This window comes from Lactuca serriola, chromosome 4, assembly GCF_051521515.1.
Source record: "Lactuca serriola cultivar US96UC23 chromosome 4, Lser_US96UC23_V15, whole genome shotgun sequence".
NCBI classification, from domain to species: domain Eukaryota; kingdom Viridiplantae; phylum Streptophyta; class Magnoliopsida; order Asterales; family Asteraceae; genus Lactuca; species Lactuca serriola.
The window spans coordinates 202,476,705-202,484,239 of record NC_136411.1 but is presented as its reverse complement, the minus strand read 5'-3'; the positions used below and the strand labels follow the sequence as shown (position 1 = coordinate 202,484,239).

Below are 7,535 nucleotides of genomic sequence, written 5' to 3'. Positions count from 1 at the left end.
GGGCAGTACGGAGATCGTGCTTCAGACGATAGAGCAGATCCAGCAGGTCAGGAAGAGGTTGTTGACCGCTCAGAGTCGTCAGAAGAGCTATGCAGACAGACGCCGATCCGAGCTTGAGTTTCAGGTCGGCGACCTTGTACTCCTGAAGGTCTCCCCTTGGAAAAGAGTGATTCGATTCAGGAAGAGGGGCAAGTTGGGGCCCCGATATATTGGTCAATTCCGAGTGATCGCGAGGGTAGGCCGGGTAGCCTATCGTTTGGATTTGCCAGCAGAGTTGGGGCAGATTCACGACACTTTCCATGTGTCGCAATTGCAGAAGTGTATAGCCGATGAGTCGGCAGTGGTTCCATTGGAGGATATTCAGGTGGATGCGGGCCTGAATTATCCAGAGAGACCAGTGGCAATCAGGGATCGGAAAATCAAGGTTCTGAGGAACAAGGAGGTACCCTTAGTTTTGGTTCAGTGGCAGCATCGGAAGGGGTCCGAGATGACTTGGGAGCCGGAGCGTGAGATGCGCGAGCAGCATCCGGAGTTATTTGCAGAGCGAGACTTCGAGGACGAAGTCTAGTTCTAGTGGGGGAGAGTTGTAACAGCCCGGATTCCCGGGTATTATTCATTCTTATATTTTTGGCATTTTGTGAGGATACTCGACGAGTTGGAGCTCAGACTCGCCGAGTAGCATCGCGGTTTGGACGCGGGTTCGCGCCTGGACTCCACGAGTCCAAGGAGTGGACTTGGCGAGTCCACGCTGTTTAATGAAACCCTAAATCCCCAGGTTTGGAGCCTATTTAAGGGCACTTATAGCCTCCCATTGCGGCTACCAGTCCCTTGAGAGAACCCTAAGAGAGCTAATTCGTTTTGGGAGAGAAGAAATCACTTTTCGGCCTTTGTATTCCTTGTTTAGCAAGAAGAAGGTGGCAAGAGCAAGGAGGAGGTGAGATTCTAGCAGATCCAGAGTCCAGAGGCTTCATTTTGAGGTAATGATTCAAATCTCCTTAAGTTTTATGGTTGATCTTTAGAGTTAGGGTTTTATAATCCCTTTGAAGAGTGTTTATGTGAAGCAAATGGTCCCTCTTCGAGTTTGTGCCTTGGATCTGGACTCAAAGAGGTCCAGAGACCTTAACCCTTGGGGCTTTTTGGGTTATTATGGAGTTATTAGACCTAGGTGGTTATTTTTGGGACCAAATCATCTTTTGATGCCTTGTGGGGGTTATACAAGCATCAAGTTCCAAACTTTACGTGACATTCATGCTTGGGGAGGCTAGATCTATTGTTTGGGAAAGCAGATCTGACCTCAGAAGGTCAATAGAGTTTGTGCATGGCATGAACTCGCCGAGTTGTTCTTGAGAGTCGGCGAGTGGGGTTGGGGTTTCACGTAAAGTGTTCATCGAGTGGACTCGCCGGGTTGGGGGTTGACCCAGTGAGTCAGGGAGAGTCATTAGGAGGCTGAGTCAAGCCTGAACTCGCCGAGTTGTTCTTGAGACTCGGCGAGTTCAGTCGTGGTGGCCTCGCGATTCATGCCAGGTGGAACTCGTCGAGTCAGGGAAGCACTCGACGTGTCAAGGGAGGATTCTAGGGAGTCAGTGAACATGTATAGACTCGTTGAGTCGCTCTAGTTCACTCGCCGAGTCCGGTCAAAGTTGACCGTTGACCGTTGACCAGAGTTAACCAGTGTTGACTTGATAGGGGTAGTCAACCTTAGTTGTGAAAGTGTTAATTAGAGATATATTGTGTTATAGGAGGATTATAGCTCGGAGGATCGAGCGCGAGTGATTTCCAGGATTTGCGAGTTATCGAGATACGCGAGGTGAGTCTTCTCACTATACTTTACCTTGAGTAGGTAACCAGAGTTATGTGACAGAGTATTTGTATGCTATATGTATGTTATGTGTTGTACTGCATTATTTCTATGTGATTTATGTTGTGCATGTTTATAGAGTTGAAACCGGAAGGTTCCCAGAGTTAGAACCAGAGGGTTCACAAAGTAGGGTCTACGGACCCACAGAGTTATAGCCTCGAGTGGCTAATATGTGTTATGCGTGGTATTTTGGGGAACTCACTAAGCTTTATGCTTATAGTGTTGGTGTTATTTGTTTCAGGTACTAGTGACGACCGTGGGAAGGCGTCGGCTTGATGTGTACACACACATGGGATTTTTATGATATGTGTTCTTGGGATTCTTGTATGACATGGATTGGAGTTTTAAACTTTGATGTTTTATGAAAATTAAATGAATATGTTTTTATATTATGCGAAAAATTATTTTGAAATTTACGGTGTTACAAGTTTGCAGAAGTAACTTTGACTAGATTGAAATGTAGGGTTTGTACAAATAGGAATTTCGGGTTGTCACAGTTCCGGACATTGGTCCGATGCAATATGCCTTATATGTGTTTATTCTAGTAGTTAATTTATGCCATGCTATGTTCAGTCAGTTTCCGTACATCGGTCCGATGCAGAGGGCAAGGCCATGGTTAGTTCCGGACTTCGGTCCGATGCAGTTTCCGGACTCCGGTCCAACGCAGAGGGCAAGGCCCTGGTTAGTTCCGGACTTCGGTCCGATGCAGTTTCCAGACTTCAGTCCGATGCAGAGGGTAATGCCTTGGTTAGTTCCGGACTTCCGTCCGATGCAGTTTCCAGACTTCGGTCTGATGCAGTGGGCAAGACCCAATATGTGTTTATATGTTATTGGATGGTATATGGTAGTTTGGGGGAGCTCACTAAGCTTCGTGCTTACAGTTTCAGTTTTGCTTTTAGGTACTCAGTTTCAAAAGATGAGCTCGGGAAGATTGCAGTGCACACACTATTTGTTCAGCCTGGGATGTTTATACTCTGATATTTTGACAATTGTTACGATATTTTGAGATACATTGTATGTGATTTTTATAAGATGTTCAATGACTAAGGTTTTATTATTAAATTAAAGCGAAATTTTTAGACTGTATTTTTGGGACGTTACAAATACATATCCTTTCCATAAAATCAAGGTAAACAAGACTTAGCAAAACGTCATCAGATCAGAGTAATTCACAGAATACGGAAACATGTGGTGTGTGGTCTGCAATCATCCCGAGCTCTTCCATATGAAAACCAAAGTACCTAAACATAAACTAAAAACCGTAAGCACAAATCTTAGTGAGTTCCCCAAGACACCTTATACTGATACACACATAGCACATAACGGGCCCTGCTCACTGAGATACAGGCCTCGCCCACACTCGCATAATGGGTCCCGCCTAATGAGATGCAAGCCCCGTCTACACTCGCATAACGGGCCCTGCCCACACTCGCATAACGGCCCCCACCCACACTCGAATTACAGACCCCGACCACTAAACAAATAACCCTATAATCATATACATTCAAACACATGCGAAAATCACAAAGATAGTAGCATACTGCATAATCATCGGGCTCCACCCACATACAAATAATATATGCATAACCTGATACTAGCATACAAAGTAATCATCGGGCCCCGCCCAGTAAGCATACAAACACATACTCATGCAAGAGTCATGCAAACATCTAGCACACTGCATAGCAAACCATGGGTCGACATTGGTGCCTTCGACCCGTTAAACATAATGAGGAAACTCACCTTGCACTGCTGAATCCCGCGAATAAATCTTTGGCTGCTGGCTAATCGATCCCCGAACTATCAGATATCAAACAACACCCAATCAACATTCGAGTCACAAACCGTGTCCATAAATCTGTTATTGGGGTAAACGACCCATTTACCCTTAATCTAGTTTGGACCAAGACTTAGGCCCAAAAACCTAATAATCCAAAGGGCCCAAATACCAAAAACCACTCAAGGCCCAATTTTCCAAATTGGGCCCGAACCCATTTAAGGCCTTTCCATCATTATTATCAGCAAAAAACATGATGGCCCAATAGGGCCCAAGACAACTAAGCCCAAAAGACGACCCACACTAAAGCCCATCATGTCAAACCCCTCCTGATTGAGTACGCGGGGCGTACTCAGCTGTACGCTAAGTGTACATGCAGTTTGGCTTGTACGCTGCACGTACAGACTTGTACGCCTAACATACTCCTCCTTTAAGCTCATTTTCGACATTAAGCACTTAATGCTCAAGATTAGGAGTCCAAACCATAGATCTACTTCTTAAAGAACATTTAGACCCATAAATTCATTGACTTGATGACTTTGCATGCCTCAAAAGAGCCCAACATCAACTTAAAACATTAAACTTTCACAAAAAGGACATCAACTCATACATGGGGGATTCCAAACCCTAAAAGAGGCAACTTTATGCATCTAGAACCTCAGAAACACCAAGAGTGGCAACTCAAAGCTCCCGGAGTGGTATCAAGCCACTAGATCTCATCATTGGGTCCAAAATGAACCAAAACTCATACATGCTAGATCTAAGACATCAATGATCAAGTTTATAGCTTTTTACTTCAAACAAGCTGGAAATAAAGCCCAAAATCCAGATCATAAGCTCTTCCTTGATCCCCATCCTTGCACCAAACTCCATCTTCTTGGAATTGGACCAAACATACCAAAAATGGACACCATGAGCTCAAAATACCATCATGAAGGCTAAAGGACGATTTATAGGGTTTTAGGGACTTAGAGGTTGGTAAAGAGGCCAACCCTAAGGACTTAATGTGTTTATACAGGGTACAATCACTTAAAAATAGGGTTTTCCTGTAACCCTCGTACGCCCCACGTACGCCCAGCATACGAGGTCTCACATCCCCGATCAAACCTTCACAGTTTGCTACACGTACCCTGAACTACGCCTCACGTACCACCCTTCGCACCAGTATGCCCCACGTACTCGCTAGGTACGCCCTGTGTACAAGGGCTTCCCCTTAAACCCTTAAGCACTTCGAAGACCATAACTTCTTCGTTATAAACCCGATTCCGACGATCCTTATATCTATGAAAAGGTAACTAGAAGCTCTACGCTTTAGCCAACCCATACCTGCCATACCATATCCCGAACAAACATGAATTTTCCATAGAAGCCCGAACTGACAAATTACCGAACTACCCTTTGACCTTAAAACACAAACCGAATACCCGGATCATCCAATTTACATTATCCACCTCCAAATAAGCCCAAAACTAAATTCTTCAAGGTTCCGAAGTCTGCTAATACCCAATCCTTGATCACCACCCTAAAATAGAAACGATGTGAAACAGAGCGTTACAAATCCATGTAATTATAAATGAATATATCATATTTGTTTTTTAATTTACTAATAAATAAGTTATATGGATATGGTAAATTGATATGTGAAATACATATATTATTCATAAATGAATACGTCGTACTTGTATTCATTTACGATTGAAAACATTATTATTTATATATTAAAAGTAAATGAATATATGATATTGATATTCATTTATAAATAAATAAAAAGCATATCAAGAGAAAAACATAATTCATATTTGTATTTATCTAACGGCTGGTATAAAGTGCACTCTTCATAACCATTTTAGCCGATATGTTATCTAATAATTTTTCATTAAATGAAAAGTAAATATCTTGGTTGGTTACTTCGGCCCCACGCTAAATCAAATTACTACATATTTCCAATTTTAAGAGTAAAATATCACAAGAATTCCATAAATCAGTCTTCGTCTCAAAACTCCTTCCATAAATACTGTAAATTTGATTCAACAACTTTAAAGCTTGTAGCAATCTTTCCCTGCAAAACCCTTAAACCCCTGATTCTAAACCTAAAATGTTGAAAGAACAGCAGGCATCTTCATCTTCATCTTCATCTTCGTTCTTCTTGTTTCCAAACCCTTACCCTCTGCTGCGCTCTTTTGACATTCCTGCACCTGTAATTCATCCTCCAGGAATCGATCCCAATTCGCTCTTGAAACCAAATCCGCATGGCAATGATGGATTAGAGCCGATGACCTCCTTAGATGTCGACCCTTGTGCAGAAATCATCACAAAATCAACTGATTTAACTGCGTCTGAACCTGTAAGTACCCACCCCATTACTTTTTAGTCCATTAATCTGTATATTGATTTGTTATTATTGTTAATGTTGTTTTCATCAATGGATGAAGTTTTTAAATCCGAAGAGATCTGGTTCATAGGTCGATTTTTTTCTCAATGTGTATTTTTTTTCGATTGATAATTAACGCAATAAGCATGAACAGTTATTAACATATTGATACAACTATTCTTGAATCTTTTGACCCAATTGTTTTGTAATTTCTTTTTTACTCGATGAAACTTTGAATGAATTTTTGAGAATTGTTGCAATTCCTATCAGAATTTAGGAACGAAACACTAAAGGAATTTGAAGAAAACTGAAAAATGGCTGCAGGAACCGATGAATGAAGATGGCAAAGTTGTGATTATGGAGAGGTGTAAAAGGAAAATTAATAAGGTTAGCGAAGAAGACGCAGACACAAAGAGGAGAAGATAATGAAAGAAGAGGGAGTATCTGATGCTTCAGGTACTTGTAAAGTCTGCAATATGTCTTGTAATATAATCAGCATGAGCATTCTGCCATGATTCTAAAAGTCAAAGCTGTTGCACATGAGGAAGGTGGCTTCTAAAAGAATTAAATAAATACAATTTATTAAAGTTAAATAATGTTAACTCTTTTTCATTTCAATTTTTAAGTGAAATAAATACAAAATAACCTGTACTTTTATAACTTATTTTTATTTAGCTAAATTGTAAATATTTATCCTCTTTTTTTTTAAAGTTTTATAGTTATAATTAATTTATAATATTGTGAAATATCATAAAACATAAAAAAAAAAAAATGTTTTAAAGTCGTCTCATCCATCAAAAAGTTCAGTTCACCTATCATTGTGTTCCCCGGCAACTTTAGATTATCATAATGTCTTATAGGTCTTATCTTGTTAATTAAATAATACTTACAAAATTATTCAAAGAGTGAATACAAGATAGCCATTTTAATCATTTTATTATACTCATGATTATAACGGCAATTAAAAGGTATTGCACTTGTGTAAGAAAATCTTGCGATTTGTTTGAAAACTCTTTTCTATTTTGTAAATTAAATGCAATGTGTTTTAAACGTTCCATTCTTTGTAACAAAATTTTGCATATTTCCTCTATTGTTATTTCACAGGTCTCTTCATCTTCATGAGTTGAGAATACACATTCCTTTTTCTTTTTCGCCAAACTATTTCCTTCCAACAAATTAGCAAATTCAAGTACTAGTCTAACAGTTTTTGGGACCTTTCAACAATGCGCAACATTGTTAATTACTTGTTTATGATATATGATGTTTTAATGATCCAACTGTTATATGTTGAATTACAATGTTTATTTATGTCGATGGTGTGTAGAAGTAGTTGAAGTTGTTGATCCATAAGAACTATTTATGATAGATGTTAAAAACAATAAGAAACTATATATGGAAGAAAAAAAAGAGGCATAATGACTACACAATCAGATCAAAACATTTGCAAAAAAGGTGTAATCTTAATATCAATCAACTATATAATCTGATCAAAACATTTACAAAAAGGGATATTAGCTCAAATTTGATTA

General features: G+C 39.9%; 1 long non-coding RNA gene across 2 annotated transcripts; it reads left to right on the top strand.

Moving 5' to 3' along the window:
- The first annotated feature begins 5,607 nt into the window (after nucleotides 1–5,607).
- LOC145100506 (uncharacterized) lies at nucleotides 5,608–7,283 on the top strand. 2 transcript variants are annotated; one of them, XR_013705091.1, is made up of 3 exons: nucleotides 5,608–5,979; nucleotides 6,331–6,462; nucleotides 7,111–7,283. It is a non-coding gene; the product is annotated as an uncharacterized LOC145100506 (long non-coding RNA). The 2 variants fall into 2 exon arrangements; XR_013705090.1 differs by lacking the exon at nucleotides 7,111–7,283 and having other exon boundaries at nucleotides 6,331–6,716.
- The last annotated feature ends 252 nt before the right edge of the window (nucleotides 7,284–7,535 follow it).